The sequence below is a fragment of the Trichomycterus rosablanca genome, chromosome 15 (genome assembly GCF_030014385.1).
Source record: "Trichomycterus rosablanca isolate fTriRos1 chromosome 15, fTriRos1.hap1, whole genome shotgun sequence".
Classification (NCBI taxonomy): Eukaryota; Metazoa; Chordata; class Actinopteri; order Siluriformes; family Trichomycteridae; genus Trichomycterus; species Trichomycterus rosablanca.
In genome coordinates this window covers 22879573-22903566 of record NC_086002.1, presented here as the reverse complement: position 1 = coordinate 22903566, position 23994 = coordinate 22879573, and the positions used below count along the sequence as shown (strand labels likewise).

The 23994-nt window shown below is 36.7% G+C and overlaps 1 long non-coding RNA gene across 1 annotated transcript; it reads right to left on the bottom strand.

The window, feature by feature from the left end:
* Positions 1–20868: 20868 nt before the first annotated feature.
* LOC134329172 (uncharacterized) lies at positions 20869–21490 on the bottom strand. Its single transcript, XR_010014826.1, has 3 exons — positions 21424–21490; positions 21258–21315; positions 20869–20889 (listed from the first exon to the last, which is right to left on the bottom strand). It is a non-coding gene; the product is annotated as an uncharacterized LOC134329172 (long non-coding RNA).
* Between the last annotated feature and the right edge of the window lie 2504 nt (positions 21491–23994).

Sequence of the window (23994 nt, the reverse complement as noted above, 5' to 3'; positions counted from 1 at the left end):
CAACAGCTAAACTTTTTTTTGAGAAAGAAGGCTTACGTCCATCATTATGCAGAAGTGTCAGGTCAACTGGACATATATGCAATTTTAAAAAATCAACACTGATACACGTCTCTTTAACCCCATCAATTATCAATCAATAAAGTTGTGAAATTATCATTTCAACATGAACAAATACAATGCAACCAAACAGGTAAACATTAGTTTTGTGAACTCAACATACCTCTGTGAGGTGAAGTAACAGCAGAACATAGCTTGGAAGTCTTAGCTCAGTACATTTTAAGAGGTTAAAAGTTTGTTTTTAAAAGACTGTACCCTTGCTGAAAAATTGGTTTCAAGCCCTAAAAAAACTTTCTGAATGATCTCAAATGTATATTTTAGCTCTTTGGGGTACTCAATATTTAAAGCATAAAAAAGGCTGAACAGTAGAAGAAAAGCACTCTGCAGATCACTGATGCCTTCCACAACCACATTCTCCTCAAGGACGATAGCAAAGCAAACCACATCTGGCGGAGAACACTGAGCACCTCCATAATCATCAAGGACAGTCAAGATCGCCACTTTCACATCTTTTGTAAACTTTTCTTCAGGATCAGTGGTCTGTTGGACACATTAAAAGAAAAAAAAAAGAAAATTAACAATACTTTAAATCACAAATCACATGAATGGTTGTATGCAAAAAAAAAACAAAAAAAACATGTGTTTACCAAGCAGGTCTTTAAAACAGCATCTGCATGCACCTCCCTAAAAAAAGTGGAAGACCTTTAAGTGCTGCAGTAAAAAGTGTGTTCAAATATTTTAAAGCAATTTTCTGAAATTCAAAACAAAAACATCACAGTTAATATATAAAAGTACAATGAACTATTTGGTTACATTCAATAGGTAGTTGTGCATCACACCTGTTCATCAAGCTCATCAAGAAGAGCCTGCATATTTTCTCCAAAGGCTTCCCTTCGAACCCTGTACAGTTCAAAGAGTTTTGGTGCATTTGTCCAATGCACCAAGAAACTGTTGCTTTAGACTGACCGTGGTTATTCTTCGAAACTCACTGCATATCTACAAAGAGAGAACAAGAACAAAGAACTAAATGTATAACCAGTCATGACAGTAAGTTTGTTTGTTTATTAGGATTTGTCATGTTTTACACTTTGGTTACATTCATGACAGGAACAGTAGTTACTCATTACACAAGATTCATCAGTTCACAAGTTTATATTGAACACAATCTTGGACGATTTAGTTTCTTCAATTCACCTCACTTGCACATCTTTGGACTGTGGGAGGAAACCGGAGCAACTGTAGGAAACCCACGTGGAGATGGGGAGAACATGCAAACTCCACACAGAAAGGATTTGGACAAAACTAAAATTACATTAGTTGAGAGGCCACACATTTTTTTTCTGGTCTTCCAACACCAGCCAATCACTTTCGCTTACTACCAAGCTACTAGTAACTACTAACAGAATTGTAATACTAACTAGCTACTTCTGGTTAGCAGCATTGCCAAGTCTACGCTTTGACAAATACTAAATTGTAGAGTTAAATAAATAAACATAATAAAAACATACTAACCTGATGCTCCAGGAACAATGCTGGCCATCGTTCTCTGACAAGACCAACTGGAGGTTCCTGCTCAACTACCTCCTTACGCCGCAATGAAAATGTTCGTTCCATACTTGAACTCACCAAGTTCATGTTTGGACTCTTCTTTGCCATCTCTGTCCGCATTGCTTCTCTTTCTTGATCTAGGGAATCGTCACTCACTCCAACTGGGTGATCCGGCAAGTAATTCACCTCAGCTCCTCGTGGTTTTTTCAAAAAAATTCCTTTCATCCTCTGTGCTTTTCTTCCTTGCATTGACAGTGACTTCTTTGCAGCCTGCATTGCGAAGTTTAGTTCTGTAATTTCCTATTTTGAAACTAATACTCTGCCTCCATCCATGCCAACCATCTCCTTCACCTGGCTCACATAGGCAGGGATGTTTGTGGATCAGTGCCATTGCTACAGAATCTACCTCATGTTTGGCTGGATAAGCTGTTACACTGAACACAGCCTGTGCAATCTTTTTCAGTCCAAGTTCCATATCATAAGAGAAAACAGGGATGATGAAGGGGGATGGCCACTGACAACTCCTGCAAGTATTCAGTGAGTCTGTGGAAGTGCTAGGGGAATCAGATGAAGTGGACATAGAGGCAGTGTCAAGAGATGATACCGATGCATCTGATCCCTCAAGGTCAAGGCATGGATCATGGAGAACTTTCAAAGTTGCTTTTTCTGTGGGCAGCTTAGAAATATCTGAAAAATTGCACAATTCATTCCCAAATTCTGGATCTTCATATTGGAGACTAAAACCTACTTTCAGTAGAAATAAGCAAAATTAAAACAAAACATACTAATAAATTAATGAAGCAGGAATTTCTTGGGCATTACAAAAAGCTTCCCTCCCACAGGGTAGGCTGCCAATGGATAAAAGTCATTGAGATCATTAAGGGAAAGGACTTGTATTGCAGCATATTGACTCTCGTGTAGTTCATATGATCTAAGATGTTCAACATACCAGGATGGCAGGTGTTTGCAAAGAAATCCAATCTTGTTCTCAACAACAATCTTTTCAATTTTATAAAACTCTGGCAGTCCTCCACACTGCCCTGCAGAAATGATCATACCCTCTGTGTATCTGACTCCATTGAATTGGACATTGGAGGCCAAGGACACTTCATTGCGATTTGGAAATCTCTTCTGTATTGCAGCTCTCCATGTTGCATCTAAAGAAAGGGTGTTTACCACTTTAACACTTTCGATATGAAGAGGAGACTTGAGCAGCTGTGAGCCATCAAGATGGTATGCAACCATTAGCTGATGCCTAGATGCAAGGGTCTGAAGAATATTCTTGAAAATTATGGGCATCACTGACAACCTTCTTAAAAAAAAGCTATGTTTAGCTTCGAATCTCATGGTCCATAATTCCACCAATGGTCCAAAGCACCTAATCAGATGTGGATATGTTCCACATAGTGATGTTTGGGGCGCAGACGCACACCAGGAAAGGTCTGAAGAAATAATTTCCGGTGGTCAGATATTTTACACTGCAAGTAATTCAATGATTTATCTGAGAATTTCGAAGAAACTACAAGCTCAGTAATATCTTTAAGATCCATTAGTATCTCCCAGGCAGGTTCATTTTCAGGCACAAGGCCACCGATCATAAGAGGCAACAACCTTAACAATGTCCAGTTTTCATGGCCATTGCCCCCAATTGTTCCTTTCAAAAAACTAGACTTGGGGATTTTGTGAGGTTTGTTGATTTTATCTGTGCCTTTATAAGGAAATGAGGTTATACAACTATTTACAGCATCCAATGAAAAACCATTCACTATCAGTTTTTTTTAAACATAATGCTAATTCAATAGGGACAATTCCCTCCAACAGGTCATGCAAAATATCCAGTGGAAAGCTGGTGACTGGGTGGAAATCTGTTAAGTACTTGCTGATCACACACTCACTCTTAATGCCATCAACACAGGCTTTATGACTGTCCTGGAGCTCATTTAAAGCAGCATTGTGCTGTGCTGGAGATCTCAATTGAAAATGTGGGTAAACTGAATCTACCAATGTTTTTCGGCTAACTAAACAAAACCTACAAAAATGTTTGACAGAGAAACTCTACTGGAAGCCAGAAAGTCCGTGTGCTGCAAGCTTGTCTGCACAAACACAGAAAATTGTTCCTTTTACTCGACGATTCAGTGGATCAAAAAATGCTCCCTCCTTTTCTAGAACAGCAATGTCCTTAAGTAAAGGCTCAAAAATCTTCACTCTTGCCAAGAGCAGCTAACTGAATTGTATGTAGGGAAGAATGGAATTCTGCTGGTATGTTAAGCAGCACCCAGTATACAGCAGTGATTTTATGTATTTTTTTGATGTTCCCAGTGGATTGCAGACTTCAAATTCATCAATATACAGTGCTAAGGCAAGGCCAAATTCCTCTTTGCCAAAAAATTCTGTGTGTTTTAAAATACTTCCCATCTTGATATGACTAGTAAAAACCATGTAAACTTTCATGACTGAACTGGATGTTTTCCAACACATCATGGCAGCTAAGCAGACGAGCAAGAACTAGATTAACTGGTACATATACAAAGGAATTCTTTTTCTGCCCATCAAAGAGATACTCTGTTGGTTCAATTACAGGAAAATTCCCTTTAAAGTAGACATTTCTTTTGTAAATCAGTGGAAAGAATACCTTTCTTGGAAGTTGCAAATAAGGGATTTGCTCTAAAGATGGCTTCTAATACTTCTTGAACAACAGAGTCATCAATGTCCTTATGATGTTTGATAAGAATGTCTTCTACACTTTGATGTGCATGAAAACTTGAAAAATAAATAACATCGTTCAACTCTTCAATTATCTTTTGTGTTGCTTGTCTGGAGACATGTAGAACAGTTTGCATACAAAGAAAAAGTGAAGCAAGTTTATGCTAGTGTTAGCGCATCTACGTTTTCTGTTCCCGCTGAAGAGGCAGTGAGTGTCTCATTCCCAATCTGCCCAGTTAACTCCTGATCCAAAATTGACATTATCAGCATTACTGTCTCCCACCTCATGAACAATTGCTATCGAAGTCCTGAAGTCTTTCACTGTTTGATCTTTAAGCAACCTGCTCCTGTGACTACTAACTGTTGAAATAAAGTTGCTTTTAAAATCACAATTACTAAATGGGCACCTCACTGTATCATGTCTCCTCAGATGTACTCCTAAGTGGCTGAAAAAATGCTTTTCGTTACAAATATCTCTGTAATCACAAAGCTCACACTTAAAGGTAAAATTTTTGTTGCTTAAAGAAGCTTTAGTATGGCATCTAGAAAGGTGACATCTCAAAGAACCTGCAGTTTTAAATGAACATACACAATTAAAGTGAAAACAGGGCCAACGTGCACCTTGGAACCCATGACGCACTCTGTGGTGTTTCAGCAGAACATCTGCGGATTGGCTCGAAAACAAGCAGATTTTGCATTGCATGGTGCAAACAAAACAATCGGATAAGCAAAATTAGCCGAGATAGCAAACCTTACAAGGTAAAAGAGCTAATCTAAAAGCTAAAAGTTTAGCACAACTCCTCCATAAAGCCACTACAGTTATTTATACTTTCTTCTTAATTAACACTTTTTACTTTCACTCATTCATCAACTTTGAAACACATGAACTATTAACTTACTTTAAGTATTCAGCCAAGCCGAGTCTTCTAGCGAGCGCATAGAAAAAATAACTGTCGCTCCCGCGTTCTGACCGATGGTCACAGGGCATGCGCAAAGCAGACAAAGCGCATGCGCGGCTTACTCTTCGGCAACATATTAATTTTTCTCAACACAATTTTTCAAGTTTTGTGTATTTTCTGTTAAATGTTAAGTACAACAATACATTTTGAGTTAGGTAAACTTTTAACTCATTGAATTAAGTCCCCAACTTACTATTTCAAGTAGCAATAATTAATTTTTAAGTTCAATTTTTTACAGTGCAGTAAAGATTGAGGTCCATCAGCAACTTAAACCAACACAGAAACAAAACAATACAAAATCACAGGTTAGTAGCAACAATAAAAACAGAACAATAATTAGCAATGACAGTTTACCTGAAACATTTGATGACATTTCCTCACTCTCTCTAAATGCATCTCAGAGAGGGGGCACGGGGGACCATGAGAGAGAGGAAAGGGACAAAATTATGTTTAAGCCTTCTAAAGGACGGCTGTCCACTCAAACGAAGGCTTTCTCTAAACCCTCCCTTCTTCTCCCTTCATTTCCCCTGAGCCCTCTCAATGTGAGCAAATCAATTGAGCCAAATACATTTAATACCTTTTTTTAGGACAATAGATCCATACATAAGGAGGAGATGAAGTTTCAGGTACCTACAAAACATCCTAGAACAAACTCGAAAAAAAAAAAATCACAGATTGGTCAATTGAAATTACTAAACCCATTCTATTTATAGGAGATTCGAATCTGGCTAGAATACCCTACTTTGACCACCCAGATGTGCAGATAGATAGCCTCCCAAGTGCTAACTTTTTACACATGGCCAAAGTCCTGCAGAGGCTAACTCCCAATCCCAACACACAGAAGGTTATCCTGTCCTTGGGCATAAATAATAAAGACCAGTCAGTGGACAAGACAGCAAAAAAACAATTACAGGAACTGTGGAGGGTGGCGGGCATGGTCTTCCCCAATGCTACCATTTACACACCACTGATTCATTTTTCTGAACTTTTACAGGAACAGCAGCAGAACAATCTTACAAAATTGAACGATTTCAGTTGGGAGCGGGGCAACCCTTTACAGGAACTCAGGAAGTCAACTCAGATTTAAGGTGGACCCTAGGGACCCTGTCCACTGGACCAGGGATACAGCACTACAGATTCTTAATTATTGGTTAGACCAGTTAAACTTTTGAAGATTCCAAAGTGCCGAACACAAAACTTTAAAAGCAGTAAAAAGAAAAACATAATTAACCTGTCAAAAACCTTCACCCTCACAGCAGCTCAGGAGGACCTCTTGAGTAAAGGATTAACCTTTGTTCCAGTCCTGCAAAAAGGTAACCTGGAGGAACTCAGAGGTGACATCCATGCATTCAACAGAAAACTCAAAATCTTGGATTATTTTCAATATCAAAACAGTAACCCTATAATTCCTTTCACAAATAGATCCACATGGCAATCCCCACAGACACCATTAGCTCACCAGTCCGTAAATTCGTCAAATCCAATTTAAAAGTACTTACCAATACTTACCCAATTAAAAATCCAAAAGGCGATAACCTCAGTGTGGAGGAACACAGAGCTCTGTCAGACCTGAGGAAGAACAATGATATTGTTATTAAACCAGCTGACAAAGGGTCAACCTGTACATATTGGAGGCAAAAAGACAATTAAATAATAACCAACATTATAAACAATTGAACCACTCACTACAGGCTAAAACCCAGATCATGGTTGGGGAAATCTTGCAGGAATTAAAAACTGGTGCACAGCAAAAAGTCCAGTGTTGAATTGACTCCCACAGAGTTGATTTGAACACTTTTTCAGGGTTTATATAGCTCCACACTCTTAAGAGTTAAATCAACACTTTTAAAATAGTTAAATGTTCAACACCATGTCAGAGTTCCTGTTTTAACTTATAAAACAGAGTTAAAGTAACACTAAGGGTACAACACTTTGACAAACTTGGGCAGTGTAAGCCTAGTGGGTAGAGCTTTGGGCTATCAACTGGAAGATTGGCGGTTCAAATCCAGGCTCTGCTACACAGCCACTGTTGGGTTCTATCTAAAAATAACACTGCTCTGAGTTATATTTTACTATTTCAGTGTTCATTTAACTCCCTAAATTATTCTTCTAATAATTAGAAGAATTAATTCCAATACACCAAATAATTTTCAAAAATAACATTTATTTTTTCTGGTGGTGGAGGGTAAAGATGCAAAAGCAACAACAGGGAGGCCATTTGTTGGTCATAGATTGAAGACAAAGTCACAATCAAATAATGGAAAATTCATCAAATTTAATACTTTTACAGAGAGGTGTTGAGTTTTGAAATGTCTAGCTATTGGTCATATTTTCCCCCAAATCAGATCCACTTAGAAACAGAGAATAAACAAACTAAATCTTAAACTCTAAAATAATGAATGCATGAATTAATGCAAAAAAAGACTGCAATTATTAGATTGGATTCAACTTTGTCATTGTGCAGAGTACAAGTACAGAGCCAATGAAACACAGTAGCATCTAACCAGAAGTGCCAGATAGAGATTATTTACATATAATTCAGTTAAAGTGCAGTAGTAACCAGATAAGTAACAATGAAGACATATTAAGAACAGTAAACAGACAATGATTGTCCAGTGTATAAACTGGTCTATAATTACAAAGTTATGAAAGGTGAAAATTATAGCAAATGCATTAAAACACATAAAACACACATGTCGCCTCGAGATCACTTCCTGGTGAACTTTCTGCTGACTGCAACACGTGATGCAGCTCTGGTGTTGAAGTGAGCCTCTTGACCTCTTTTATGATATTTGGCTTGTAGAACGCATACCATTTCTGAAGCATCCTGGAGGATGTCTCGTCATCAAACAGGAGAGTAAAGTCTTGATCAACCTTTAATAAAATAACTGATTTTAAACTAGTAGTTGTACTACTACATTAAATGCTTAATTTCAACCCAGTATAAACATCATTCCAAACTCACCAATCCTTTTGAAATCTTGGGAAGGTGGAAATGATATCAGCACTTCTGCCTGGATCATTAACAAGTTTCTGGCAGTGCTGAAAAATCTCCCATCATCCTCTCAGATTCTCATTTAATCTGAAAAGAGATTAAATATCTAATTTAAATTCATGCAATTGTCATGCAGTTATACTAAACATAAAATAAACTTCCATCACACAGCCACACATATATCATGCTGCCATGCTGCTAAACAGAACAAATAGCTCTTGCATTAGGTTAAATAAGGACAAAATCAAGGGAATAGGTGGGACCAGGTGATATCAATTAAGCAAGTAAACAGAAAACAATCAATTTAGTGAAAAGGTAAACTATTAAATAACTTTAAGTTAAGTTTTTTTTACAGCTGTGTTAACCATTTGCCCAGAATAATAATTGGAAAAAGAACACAAAACAACCACAGTACACTGTTCCCCTGCAGGCAGCTGATTGAACTTAAGTGGCAGCAATCAGCTGCTGTCAATTTGTGCAGCATTCTTACAACAGAAACTTTCTCTCTCACTCTCACACAGCTCTCACACACATCCTTCAGTACAGCTGTGTTTTATACTGACAATATCATCATCAATGTATACTTTCATTAAGACTTAATTAATTACACTTACCCCGTAAAGAGGAGGAAAATGACGCCGTCGTCTTCTTGTCTCCAAACGAAGAAGTAAAATGCATGGGCAGAGTTTAATTAAATCTAAATGCATGGGCAGAGTTTAATTAAATCTCTGTAGAGTTAGGTTAACACCTGTCTAATCAACTCTGCCAAATAACTCCAACACTGAACACATTTTAAACCCGAATGTGTTAAAATGACACTTTGAGAGTGAAAATCAACTCTGAAATGATTAACTCTGAAATTTCAACACTCCAGTTTTTGAATGTCATATATGATTTCTGGATTCTGCTTCACATCAAGTAGTTCATTGCTTTTCAAAGCTATTATTACCACATCTCTGGCTTTGCCCATTAATCTGCTTAAAATCTCCTCTGCTTGTTCTGTCAAGAATTCTGCTTTTTCAGGCATGTCTTTGTTATATCCACACACTCTTTGACTGTATATTTGTCAGTGCTGTCCCCCCTAAACACTTTGGACTCGCGTTCAGTTTTAACATGCACAGTCACTTCAGGTGTGTCTTGTTTGATCGAACATTGTATTGGACTGGTCTTTGTTTTGTCACTGTTACTGTCTCTATCAAAATGTCCTGTTGTCATTAATCTAGTTGCAATTAAATTACCTGTTTGCATTCCCAACTGACCTATCATATCAGCTAAGTGCTGAAAGTTAACACTGTCACTTGTGGGAGTAGAAGTTTCTGGACCTTCACTTAAGTACTGTCCCATAGAAGACCACCCTGGGCTCTAGGCACATGCACAGATATATTTTGGGGCAGGTGCTCAAGCCAAAAAAAAGGGCACCCATCGCCAAAATTATTAATAAAATAAATTTTTAAAAAATGCAGTAGGATATTTACCTTATATTTTTATTTTGTTAACACAATCAATACACATCTAATCAGATAACTCAAATGATTAAATTGCATAAATTAATGAAAAACAGGCCAAAACAAGGCCATATTGTCCATGCTTTTTAATAACCAAACAACTGATACTGATACATCTCCCTCATTTGCTTTACTGGTAGATGACCTAATCCAGGATAAAAGAGAGCTGCTACCCTGAGCTGCTTGCTGTAGTTCCTTTTCTTTCTGCTTTTGTAACCTTTCTTTTCTTGGCATTATGCTGCAAAATTTGTGAATAAGATAAATCAATGTTGTGCATAATAATCAAGAGTGACTTACTGAATCTCCATAAAGGGGAGAACACAGTATACATCATTTTACTGTTTTCTGACAGAGTTGAAGCATTACACTAATAATATACCATTACTAGTATCAATTTACCTCACCAGACTGTCATGTAGCTCAACTTAAGACCTACAGTACCTTTGATTTCAAATTAGAAACTCACTTTGGGTAGTTAATGGGCCTATTATTATGCCAATAAAATCAAATAGACAGCTAAATAACATTTTCCTATTTATTCATCATTTTTTGTATGCTGTTCTATATCATAGAGCATTATATTTAGCCGTCTACATATATTAGTTTGTAATGTTAATTACCTTGCAAAATTATTCCTCATTTGTAAACCTCAACTGTTGAAGTATAAATGCTTGCATGAAAATAACTCCTTGACTAAAGGTAAATTTTCCTACACAGCGTTTTGGCCAGGATGCTGTAATTATAAAATATTTTTCTTCAGGCTTTCACATCAAAATAAGCAAGATTTTAAATGAAACAAAACTAGTGAACTTGTCTAATTTGTAAAACAGTGTTTAAATTCTCTGTTTGTCTGCTGCAGTTTGTCCCCCTCCCCCTTCATTAAACATGACAAACGTCAGTAAACAGCTGGACAAGGCTTTAAAATCACGTATTTCATGACTCATGAGTACAGAACGTGTAGGCTATGCGTTATGCATGGATGCTCTTTGTATGGAACACTGTAATTACCTGTCTGTCTGATACTGCGGGTCAGAGAAGTGTGTAGCAGCGGTTTGGCCTGGCGCTCAGCACTGCATGAGTGCTAACCGGAGGAGGAGGAGGGAGGGGCAAGGCGGGAGCTTGTGTGCGCCGCGGATCAGATCGGGGCAGAATTCTCACAAGAACTCAAATAAATGCCCCTCAGATATCAAAACACTTTTGAGGGGAATTGATGACAGAGAGGGTAATTTTTTTTTTTTAATAATGATGAATGTAGAAAAAAAAAATTGGGCTCCAGCAGAAAGGGCACTTTTCTCATCCAAGGCAAAAGGGCAGGTGCTTGAGCACCACTAGGGGTCTATCTGTGCACGTGCCTGCCTGCTACACCTAACAAAAACACTTGAGACAGAAGAGCATTTAACTCTCTCTTCCTTTTATTTTTATTTTTTTCTTGCGAAGTTGTTTTGAAACCAAAAATAAATAAATGAATCAATTAACAAAAGCTTTTAAATGAAGTGTTTATGTTCATTCATCATCTTAACACATATTACAAACTAATCAAGTTTGTCATTTTTCAGACATTGTTTACATAAGAAAAAATCTCAAGTGAAAGACCAAAGCAATTGTTTTAAAAAACAACAAACACAACAGCAACAATTAATAATAATGAAAAATTAATAACTAATATTGATATCAACAACAACAAAATAATAAAAAAAAGATTAGAATATCAACAATTTTATTATCATTATTATTATTATAACTTTTATTATTATTATTATTAATTATTATTATTATCATTAGCATTATTATTAATATTATTGTTATTATCATTGTTATTATTATTATTATTATTATTATTATCATTATTGTCATTAATTATTATTATCATTATCTTTATTATTATTATTATTATCATTATCATCATCATCATCATCATCATCATCATTATTATTATGGTTTCGCTGTTCCTGTCACTTTAATAGGATCCACCAATGGATTGCGGATCCGCTTGGAGGCTGTACGAACAGCAGCGAATCGATTGCAGCGTTGCAGGTTCCATCAACCAATCCTCGCGGCGGATCCTGAAGCGGAGGCGGGTGTTAGAAATGTTCTGCTGCTCGTGTTCTCACGCTGGTTAAAATGGAGATTTCTGCTTGTTGTGCGGCTTTGTACAAACTTAGTGGCTAGGTTACCTGTGTTTATGTTGTGTGTTTTGTGATTTCTTCTGTTGTAAATAGTGCGACGGTGTAAATAACGCTGTAAATATTTTGTTGTCATATAACCACTTACTACTTTTATTTGTTTTGCTTTTGCACTAAATATCACATCATTTGTTTTGATTACATTTCTTTGCAACTCAGTTGTCACCTTTTGCTCTGTTTTGTTTTCCTCCCACCTCTCCACATATCTTTATTAATGTTATGGCCATTCCCCTAGACTGGGTCGTAACACTAGTAGTTTGGTGTCCTTTAACTTTACACATTTAGGTTAAATAAAAATAAACTAGACATATTGTGTTTAACATATTGGCAATAAGAACATGTCATTCTAAATACTGTGCTTGGTTTCAGACCCTTAAAACATCAGTTAAAGACCCCACTATTTGGAGAGATGTCTGGAACATGCTCAAGTATCTCAAAATTTGTTGGTGACCTAACTGAGGCAGTGCATGGACGGGACTACTGCAGTACCCACTCCCTGAGTGGAAAGTGCTCTTCCCAAGTAAAAGACTTAATCCGACCCGTCAAACCAGCTGCAGATAGGCTCACAATCAGATCCATAACAGGTAAGTTTAGTGTGCCATAAATTGGAATGTTTAAGCAATATGGCACCAGTAAGAGAGGGGTTAGTGAAAGCACAAGCTCAGAGGCATGTCATCACAGCCATGGGTATATCCTTTACTAATCCCACTTTCACTCGTGCCAGTGGTACCTCAGATTTAAAAATCAACCATCTGATTCACCAGTAGCATGGGTAAATGCACCTCCAAATTTGACCCAATGGTGGCACTAGAGGTTACAAGGTGCTGACATGAAACTTGAAAAATTTTAGAGGTTGCTGCTGTTGGGCCCTTAAGCAAGGCCCTTAACCCTCAATTGCTCAGACTGAGACTGTAACTGTACTGTACTGTAAGTCGCTTTGGATAAAGGCATTTGCTAAATGCTGAAAATACAAAATATTAATATATAATATAGAGGAATGCCCCCAAAGACTGTGTGCCAAATGTCACAACACTACTGCAGTAGACTCCCATGGCAGAAGATAAACAAAGAATGCCTGCTCCCCTCCCCCTTTCTTCAAAAATGTGCTCCTTGAGCCCTAAGGCTCTTAAATATTACTTAAATATATTTTTATGTATTTTTTATATTTTCATACTGCATATATTTGCATTTATATATTGAGAAGCCCACCAATTCACATAATGTTTAGTCTATGCTTTATGACGGATGTACGGCATTGCTGATCAAACAAATTAGGGCCCCTTAATTTAGTAAAGTTTAAAGTGATGGCAAATGTTTAAGGATTTTTTGTGTTCAAGTTTTTTTCCCCATTTGTGGATAATGGCTTTTACTGTGGTTTGTTGGAGTCCCACAGCTTAAGTAATGGCTGAGTTTAAATCTCTGCTGCCTGCTACCAGACAGGTTTTATTTGAACCTAATAGTCAATACGTAGAATTGGGTTAACTGGTTGATTTAGTAGCTAAGGGTGCGGTTACTTTTCCTCATAGATCCACACACATAATTTTCTTTTAATGAATGAAACCATTGTTTAAAACACATTTTGTTTTTATTTGGTCTTTAATATTAAAATCGTATTTGTTTTATTGTCTGATACATACAGTACAAGTGTGACCAGTGCAAAAATAGAGAAAATTGGAAAATGAGGTAAATAGTTTTTCACTGCACTGCATTACTACAGAAAGATAAAAGTAATTAAGAATATAAACTCCATACAAAAGATATTTCCAAAAAAATAATTACACATTACTGTCAGTCATTACAGTAACATGAACACAAGGTTTATTCAAAATATCACTCATAATGTATTAGTATGATTATTATTATTATTATTAGTCATTAAATATGCCAAATATTTAAATAAAAATGACTCATTTTGCAAATATATACCATTCCAAAAACCCACTGGTTACTGGGAGAAACATCACAGGATCACAGTGGATTGTGGGTAATAGCCTGTACTAAACTGTTGTCTGTTTTGGACTTGCAAAAAAAGGGGATTATGTACCCCTCAACCCAGGACCTCTACTGTTTGATGTCTGTTTAGGTCTGTTCTGACCATTCAACAAGATCCCTTGGAAAGTTCCAGGATTGGAATCATACAAAAGAGACTTTCTTCAGTCAGTCCTCTAAATATCTTGTGGTTATGTAGGAAGATGCTCTGACCTCAAGACCTCACTAACATCTGTAATTTCCCAGTAAAGATCCTTAGAGATTCTCTGGCCACTCGAGTAATCCTCATCATGTTCTCCTCCAGGCAGAATCTCAACATCTCCAGTGGCTTTAAACATCTCCATTACAGGCCAGTGAACAGCATGCTAATGCATCAAGCTAATGTAGGGTTTTCTAAAGCAGTCCTCATGTACCCTCAAACCATTTTGCAGCCCTTATCCCTGTCCAGTGTACCAGATTAACACAGATGGTACCAGACACCTGATGGACTCTCCAATCCCATTACTTCAGTAGTGATGTATAGAAGGGGAAGATGAAGGTCCATCAGGACTTCAGAGTGGATTTGAGAGCGTTGATCTTGTACAGGAAGTGATGTTATGAGAGGAACACACCTTCCTTTTTAGAAAGCTTTGTTCGGCTATGAGCAGTAAGAAGCTGAAAAAAGCGTCACTTTGTAGAATCCCAGTGTGAAGAGTAGATGGTGTTTATCTCCACTGCTCTTCATCTTCTTCTTCTCTTAATTCAATGTGTTACAATCAGATGCTGTAGAAGAGATCAGACATGATCAGATGTTTCTGTCACCTATCAGACTTGAACCAGTATAAACATCAGCACACACAGATACCAGCTGGAACAATGATAGAACATTTTACATGATTCATTGTATACAAAAAAACCCTGATACAGATGAGATACAATAAGAAAGACATACATGTGTATGTAACGTGTGTGTGTGTTTAAGTGTGTCTGTGTATAAAGCAACAGTAACTCACTGTAGCTCTTCCAGGTTACATTGTGGATCCTCCTGTAGATTTCTGAGCAGTTTTACTCCTGATTCTCTTGAATAATTTTCGCTCAGATGCAGTTTTCTCAGACGTGATGATGGATTTGATTTTAGAGCTGAAGCCAGAGCAGTAAAACCTTCATCTGTAATACTGCAACAATTTAACCTGCAGAAGAAAATAATTTAATAAAAATCATACATCATCTTCTTCCACCTCCTCCTCCATCTCCATTCAGATCCACAATCAGACATCACTGAGAAATCTTCAACATGTAAAACTATTCTATTATATTAATGATAAAGTGTTTTATCTTGTGTGGGGAAAATGAGTAAAATATCAAACTCATACACACATCAATAACAGTTTCTGTATGAATGATCTTCTGTATCTACAATGTGAAAGTAAAGATCTTACTCCAGTATCTCCAGTTTACAGTGTGGATTCTTCAGTCCAGCAGAGAGCAGCTTCACTTCTGAATCCTTCAGTTTATTGTAACCCAGGTTCAGATGTTTCAGACTGGAGGAGTTTAAACTGAGAACTGAGGACAGAACTTCACAACTTTTCTCTGTTAGATCACAATTCCACAACCTGGAGAGAAATAATCAGATCAATCAGAGAAATGAAAGACATCACCCTGCAGCAGTAGGTGGAATCCAAGTAGCAGATCTGATAATATTACCCAGACTGCATTGCAGAAAGAAGTGAAAGCTGTTGAATTGATGATGCTGAATCAGCAAAATGAGTGTAAAATGTGATTTCAGAGTTAAAGTGGGTTTTCAAAATTCACATGTGGAATATTCAGTACATCTTTGGTCAACTGGTCATTTAGAAACAATCATACTACAACATCTACACATTCAAAACCAAAAACCCTCTCAAACACCAACCAATGGAACCTGGGGTTTCAGTTCAAGTTTAATTAAAGGTACTTCATAATCAGAGAGGAGGAATCAGATTATCAGTTGTTTTATAGTGGTGGATTTATTGTTTACATTCTTAGGTTAGCATGCTAACAGTGAACTGAACAAACAACTTAATCACCACCTTAAATTAGATCCTACTTCAGGATCCAATCTCAAGTAAGCTAGTGAGCTGCAGTAAAGAACCATGCTAGGATGTGATGACGTATGAAGAATCCCATACAACAACCGCTAAGGTTGTTTTTATTAAAATGATGCTTCAGAGTGAAACAGATCTTTTGTATCTACAGTGTGAAAGTGAAGATCTTACTCCAGTATCTCCAGTTTACAGTGTGGATTCTCCAGTCCAGCAGAGAGCAGCTTCACTCCTGAATCCTTCAGTTTATTGTAATCCAGGTTCAGATGTTTCAGACTGGAGGAGTTCGAACTGAGAACTGAGGACAGAACTTCACAACTTTTCTCTGTTAAATCACACCACACCAACCTGGAGAGAAATAATCAGATCAGTATTTTTTCTTTATTAATTACAAACAAAACAGTTTCAGCTCTGTATGTTTAAAATTCTCACTTTATACTGTAGAGTCTAATATGGAGAAATACTTCACATTGTTTTATTTGTCAAACATTTGTTAAATTTATAATAAATTAAACATTCTACTGTTCATTGTATTTCAAGCAACCAAATATATGTAATAATGTATAATTGTTTTTTTTTTTTAAATGTCTGTTCCCACTTACTGTGGCTCTGTGATTGTGCATGCATAATAACAAAAAAAATGTTATTCCTGAAAAGAAAATAAAGTAAAAGAAACAATCCTGCTAGGATGTGATGACGTATGATGACTCCTAAACATTGTCTGTTAAATTCATTTTCTGGTTTAAATGATGCTTATATATTGTAGCATCAGCGTCAAAGAGGTAGAGGAAACAGCTCTTTTATTGATACATGCGGACATACACTCATTCATACACATAGACATTCATACCACATTCACACATGCCGGGCCACTTCTCAGCATTGTCACACCATTCCCAACACTGAGCTGCACGGTCATGTTAGATCTAGATACCACTGCCGCAAGTCCTTCTGGGTAAAGCTCCGCCCCCTCCTAGTCCACAGCAGCGGGTTGCTACAATATCTTCTGTATCTACAGTGTGAAAGTGAAAATCTTACCCCAGTATCTCCAGTTTACAGTGTGAATTCTCCAGTCCAGCAGAGAGCAGCTTCACTCCTGAATCCTTCAGCTTATTGTTACTCAGGTTCAGATGTTTTAGACTGGAGGAGTTTAAACTGAGAACTGAGGACAGAACTTCACAACTTTCCTCTGTTAGATTACACTTCCACAACCTGGAGAGAAATAATCAGATCAAACAGAGAAATGAAAGACGTCACCCTGCAGCAGTAGGTGGAATCCAAGTAGCAGATCTGATAATATTACCTAGACTGCAGTGCAGATGAAAGTGAAAGCAGTTGAATTGATGCTGAATCGGTAATCATTTTAACCTTTTCTCTAAAAGTGTATGTGTGTCACCCTGGTTTATTTGTTTACACTGATTGTTTCCCAGGATGAAGTGATTAGTGTAAATAAATGAATGTGTATAAAACTTATGAAGATCTTACTCCAGTATCTCCAGTTTACAGTGTGGATTCTCCAGTCCAGCAGAGAGAAGCTTCACTCCTGAATCCTTTAGTTTATTGTTACTCAGGATCAGATGTTTCAGACTGGAGGAGTTTAAACTGAGAACTGAGGACAGAACTTCACAACTTTTCTCTGTTAGATTACAATCATCCAACCTGGAGAGAAATAATTAGATCAGACTGCACTGCAAATATACTGATTTACAAAGGGGTGGAGTTTCACATTTCTACACATTACAAAATAGTGAAAGCGCTAACTATAGCCGTGTAGCGACTGAGAATTTATACAATGATACCCACGATTATAAATTAATTGTGTGTGTGTGTGTGTATCACCAGTGGGTGTTCCTTGCAAGTGTTTTCGAGTAGCACTGGATCCACCATGGTCCTGACCAGTATGAAATGGTTTAATCATTTGATCTAAATTAAATTTACATTCCATAATTACTCACTATTTTACTCTGTAAAGGTTTCACTTTCACTGCTGTATTTCTGCACAGCACGACTGGGAACTAACAATTATCAGGAAGCTCTACGTAGAAACTGCTGTCACTAACATTCAGGGTTAGAGGTACAAATACTTCTGCTCCTGCTTTCAGGTGAAATTCTACATTCTGTATAAAACTAGTGCACGAGTCTAAACATGTAATTTACACGTCATGTTTATGTAAACTGAGTTCTGTTTATTCCACGTCTGATTCATGATACTGTTGTACAGCAAAACGATCTGATTATTACACAGTATCACCTGAGCGCCTCCCTCATGCTAACATGAGTGTCGTTATTTAAAAATATTGTCTATTATTAATGCATTTCATTCTTTCTTACTTGTTATTAATTTGTCTCTATTACATTAAGTCATGATGTTTTTGGAGCTCTGTGGTTGATGATTTTTTCCACAATTTTAAATGTAATATTATTAAATTATATGTAAGTTTCAGACACATTTTGAGATCAAACTGCAACACTTTAGTTCTGCACCTTATTAGCTGCATAAATTTAATCATTAGTGTTTTAGTGAAAAACCCTTAAATCAAACATTTATTAATAAATGACTCACTCAGCTTTTCTCGATTCTTTCACCACTGGCAGCATCTTGAGAAGACCTTCATGTGATGGATAATATTTCCTCAAATCAAACTCATCCAGGTCCTGATCTGAGTTCAGCAACACAAACACCAGAGCCGACCACTGAGCAGGAGAGAGATGGAGTCCAGCGTGATGAACAGAACCACTTCTGTTCAGGTATTGTTGGACTTCCTGCACTAGAGAATCATCGTTCAGTTCATTAAGACAGTGGAACAGATTGATGGATTTCTCTGGAGAGGGATTCTCACTGATCTTCTCCTTGATGTACCTGACTGTTTCCTCTTTGTTGTAGGAGCTACTTCCTGTTTGTGGCAGTAGGCCTCGTAAGAGAGTCTGATTGGACTCTAGTGAGAGACCCAGGAGGAAGCGAAGGAAAAGATCCAGGTGTCCATTCTTACTCTGTAAGGCCTTATCCACTGAATCCTTCAGAAAGTCAGACATAGAGTTTCTAAAGATGTTAAAGCATCCAGTGTTTTGCATCACCTGCACATTTCTGTTTTTGTTAATGAAGGTGAGAAATTCATATAAAGCAGCCAGAAACTCCTGAACACTCAGGTGCACAAAGCTGAAGACCTGACCCAGGTGCAGTCCAGCCTCTTTTTTGAAGATTTCTGAGTACACTGATGTGTTTTTGACATCGATGCCACACTCTGTCAGATCTTCCTCATAGAAGATCAGGTTTCCTTTCTCCAGCTGTTGGAAGGACAGTTTTCCCAGTGCCAATATCGTCTCAATGGTCTGGTGGGGATCAGGGTCAGATTTCCCATGGTACTTTTGTTCCTTGTGCTTTATCTGAAAGATTAGAAAGTAAGTGAACATTTGAGTCAGAGTTTTGGGGATCTCTTTTCCCTCGGCTCCATCCAGAATTCTCTCTAGAACAGAGGCTGAGATCCAGCAGAAGACTGGAATGTGACACATGATGTAGAGGCTTCTTGATGACTTTATGTGTTTGATGATTTTACTAGCCAGGTTCTCATCACTGATCCTCTTCCTGAAGTACTCCACTTTCTGAGGGTCACTAAACCCTCGTACCTCTGTTACCCGGTGTACACACTTAGGAGGGATCTGATTGGCTGCTCCTGGTCGAGTGGTGATCCAGAGGTGAGCAGAGGGAAGCAGGTTCCCCTTGATGAGGTTTGTCAGCAGCACATCCATTTTTACTGACTTTGTTATGTTACACAATTGCTCATTATTTTGAAAATCTAGAGGAAGTCGACACTCATCCAGACCATCAAAGATGAATAAAACTTTATAAGCATTACAGTTTAATGATGGCAGACCTTTCACTTCTGGAAAAAACTGATGAAGAAGTTCCATCAGACTGAGATTTTCCTGCTTCATCAAGTTCAGCTCTCTAAAAGGAAGTGGAAATATGAAGATGACGTCCTGATTTGCTTTTCCTTCAGCCCAGTTCAAAATGAACTTCTGCACTGAGACTGTTTTTCCAATTCCAGCGATTCCTTTAGTCAGCACAGTTCTGATGGATGTGTCTTTAAAGAGGTCACTGCATTTGATGGGAATCTCCTGTGCTGCTGGTCTCCTGGATGCCGCTTCAATCTGTCTTACCTCATGTTCATTATTGATGTCTCCACTCCAACCCTCTGTGATGTAGAGCTCTGTGTAGATCTCATTCAGAATTGCTGAGCTTCCATGCTGGGAGATTCCTTCACTGATTCTTTTACATTTCTCTCTCAGGTTTGATCTGATTTTTTTCTGATATACAGAGACTAATAGTTCTAAAAAAACAGAAATTATGAATCAATTAATTATGAATCAATATTTTACTGCATGATCAATAAACACAATATAGAATTTTATATTTTAATAAATACTAGATTCATTTCTAAAGTATTTTTTTTAAATAATATTAAATATAGTATTTTCTATTTTAAATTATAATGGATTTGTAGAGATGAAGTGACCAATATTATAGTTAGAATTCTCATCTAATTTCAAGTACATGATGTTCATAAAACATTTTATAATATAATTTATTGACCAATAAAAAGCCTAGATGATTCTAAAACCAAGATAAATTTGGATTTTTTTTTTATGTTAAAGAAATTTATAATTTAAGTATTTAGGTCTCTTACTCTTCTGCAGGATGTTAGCAAGGTCTGTCTGGTTCATGATCTTCAGAACATTCAGTGTGATCTTTAGCGCCCCCTCTCTGAAACTACTCAGATCTTCTACAGCCTTCACCTCCTGCTCAGAGCATGCTGGGTAATCTTCATTCAGGAGCTTTTTGAACTTGATTAGCTCATTCTTTAACATGTTGATGACTTTGAACTCAAGTTCCTGTTCAGGAATTTAGAGAAACAGATCATCACAAGAAGCGGCATGAGGTAATAAAGAAAGATGAGTGATGTTACCATATAAGGAATGATATAGTTAACATTATACTGCAACTAGTTGTGATACATTTTGTATAATAACGTGTGTGTCTTAACCATTAAAATGTGGAAGGTTGGGTGTTTGGTACCCCTAATAAGTCCCATAAACCCCATATGGCAAAAATAAAGAACACTCAAGTATGTAAAAACCAAAACAACATCTAAGGAGGGTTCAGAATCCAAAATCAACATAAGATCCCTCACAGTATTCATTTTACCAGAGGCAAACTAGATTAGCATTATTATTATTATTACACACACATACATACAAACCTTAAATATGGATTCCACCTGATCTCTGTAAGTAACATTTAATTTCTTCTTTTGTGGCCTGTAAAAAAGATAAAGCTGTGTCAATAACTATACAAAACCTCTAATTCTAACATCCAGTTTTTGTGAGGGTTGAAAAACTGCACTAAAGCATAAAGTTTATACTGACCTCAGATCAGTAGAATGGCCTCCATCTTTAAATGTAAATGGTTGTCTCATTGACTGGTCACTCTTCATGGAGACACAGCTGGGTTCAGGTGAATCTGGTCTCGTACCCTCCATCACACTGGAGTAACACTGAAGTAAAGATAAAACCAAACATAAATAACTATATTTCAGTTCAGAGAAACACCACCAAGGACATGACACAGTAATCACACAGCTTAGCTAACTAGCAGCTAGTGTAATTAATCCTACAATAAATAAATAAATAAATAAAATGTCTTAGCTGGGATTTAAAACTGCTCTATAATGCTTTTAGTTTTACACCAGTATCATGTTTATTATTTGATGTTTTATGTTTATTATTGATTGTGTGTTTCTGTTATTTTGTCCACCACCTGCATGTATGTAAACACGAGCGCGCTGACGTCACAACATCTGTGTAAAGTTACATTTTAGTATCCAGACGAAAACAATGAAGCAGTTTTCAGAAATCTCTTTATCCTGTTTTCATTAATCGTGGGTTTGTGAGTTCGTGTGGATGAGAGAAAAACACAGAAAACTAAAGTGTAAAAAATATCCGTGTTGTTGTTGACACGCCTAAATAACGCAGTTTCCTTACCGAAAAAATATCGGGTAATAAAATTAGTCCTCAACATTTTTCCATCAAATACGGATTAATAACATTTACATATTACAACTTTATATTCACAAACTCACCGTGATTTTCTAGAAAACTTTATATTTCTCTGCACATAAACCGAAGAGCTCACTTTTACTTTAACTCGATGCAGCCTTCAACTGCTCCTTCAAATCTACAACTTCCTGAGTTCAAAGTAGCGAGTGTAACCGTAATCAGTTAGACATACAGAATCAGATAGTAATAAAAATTAATATGCTTGTTCTGAGTGAATGATAATATTAAACAGCCTTTATGTGTTACAAAACAAAAACAGAAATGCAATATTTATTACAAATAAACAATTTGTCTACCATTGAACGCTGCACTCAAACTAGTGGCCGCCTTAATCATTAACAACAACATCATTTACAGGAAACTGATTTAATGATGGCTTTTCCTGCACATTTTAATGTACTTTCTCTGATTATTTGGTAAACTTAACGCATACGAATGAAGTATACAGTATACACTAGTGCACTATTCAGTATACAGTATGTATTGTTGCTGTATGTAGTGTACAGTATATACTGGTGCAGAATGAAGTATACAGTATACACTAGTGCACTATTCAGTATACAGTATGTATTGTTGCTGTATGTAGTGTACAGTATATACTGGTGCAGAATGAAGTATACAGTATACACTAGTGCACCATTCAGTATACAGTATGTATTGTTGCTGTATGTAGTGTACAGTATATACTGGTGCAGTATGAAGTATACAGTATACACTAGTGCACTATTCAGTATACAGTATGTATTGTTGCTGTATGTAGTATACAGTATATACTGGTGCAGAATGAAGTATACAGTATACACTAGTGCACCATTCAGTATACAGTATGTATTGTTGCTGTATGTAGTATACAGTATATACTGGTGCAGAATGAAGTATACAGTATACACTAGTGCACTATTCAGTATACAGTATGTATTGTTGCTGTATGTAGTGTACAGTATATACTGGTGCAGTATGAAGTGTACAGTATACACTAGTGCACTATTCAGTATACAGTATGTATTGTTGCTGTATGTAGTATACAGTATATACTGGTGCAGAATGAAGTATACAGTATACACTAGTGCACCATTCAGTATACAGTATGTATTGTTGCTGTATGTAGTGTACAGTATATACTGGTGCAGAATGAAGTATACAGTATACACTAGTGCACCATTCAGTATACAGTATGTATTGTTGCTGTATGTAGTGTACAGTATATACTGGTGCAGTATGAAGTATACAGTATACACTAGTGCACTATTCAGTATACAGTATGTATTGTTGCTGTATGTAGTATACAGTATATACTGGTGCAGAATGAAGTATACAGTATACACTAGTGCACCATTCAGTATACAGTATGTATTGTTGCTGTATGTAGTATACAGTATATACTGGTGCAGAATGAAGTATACAGTATACACTAGTGCACTATTCAGTATACAGTATGTATTGTTGCTGTATGTAGTGTACAGTATATACTGGTGCAGTATGAAGTGTACAGTATACACTAGTGCACTATTCAGTATACAGTATGTATTGTTGCTGTATGTAGTATTGATTGATTGATTGATTGATTGAGTACTTTATTAATCCCCGAAGGGAAATTATGGTGTCGCAGCAGCAATAACAATTATAAACAAGTAAGATATAAAATCTAAAAATATACATATATGAAGAAAATAAAATAAAATAAAATAAAATAAAAATAAAAATAAAAATATAATAACATAAAAAATAATAATATAATATAAAAACATCTAACAGGACAAGAACAAAAGAAACTAAAAGGGAGGGGGGCTGAAGGTGCAGTTACAGACGTTGTGCAATTTGAAATTTTTAAATAAAAACTAAAAACAGTACCCTGTGCAAATTGTAGTTTAATTGTCTTTT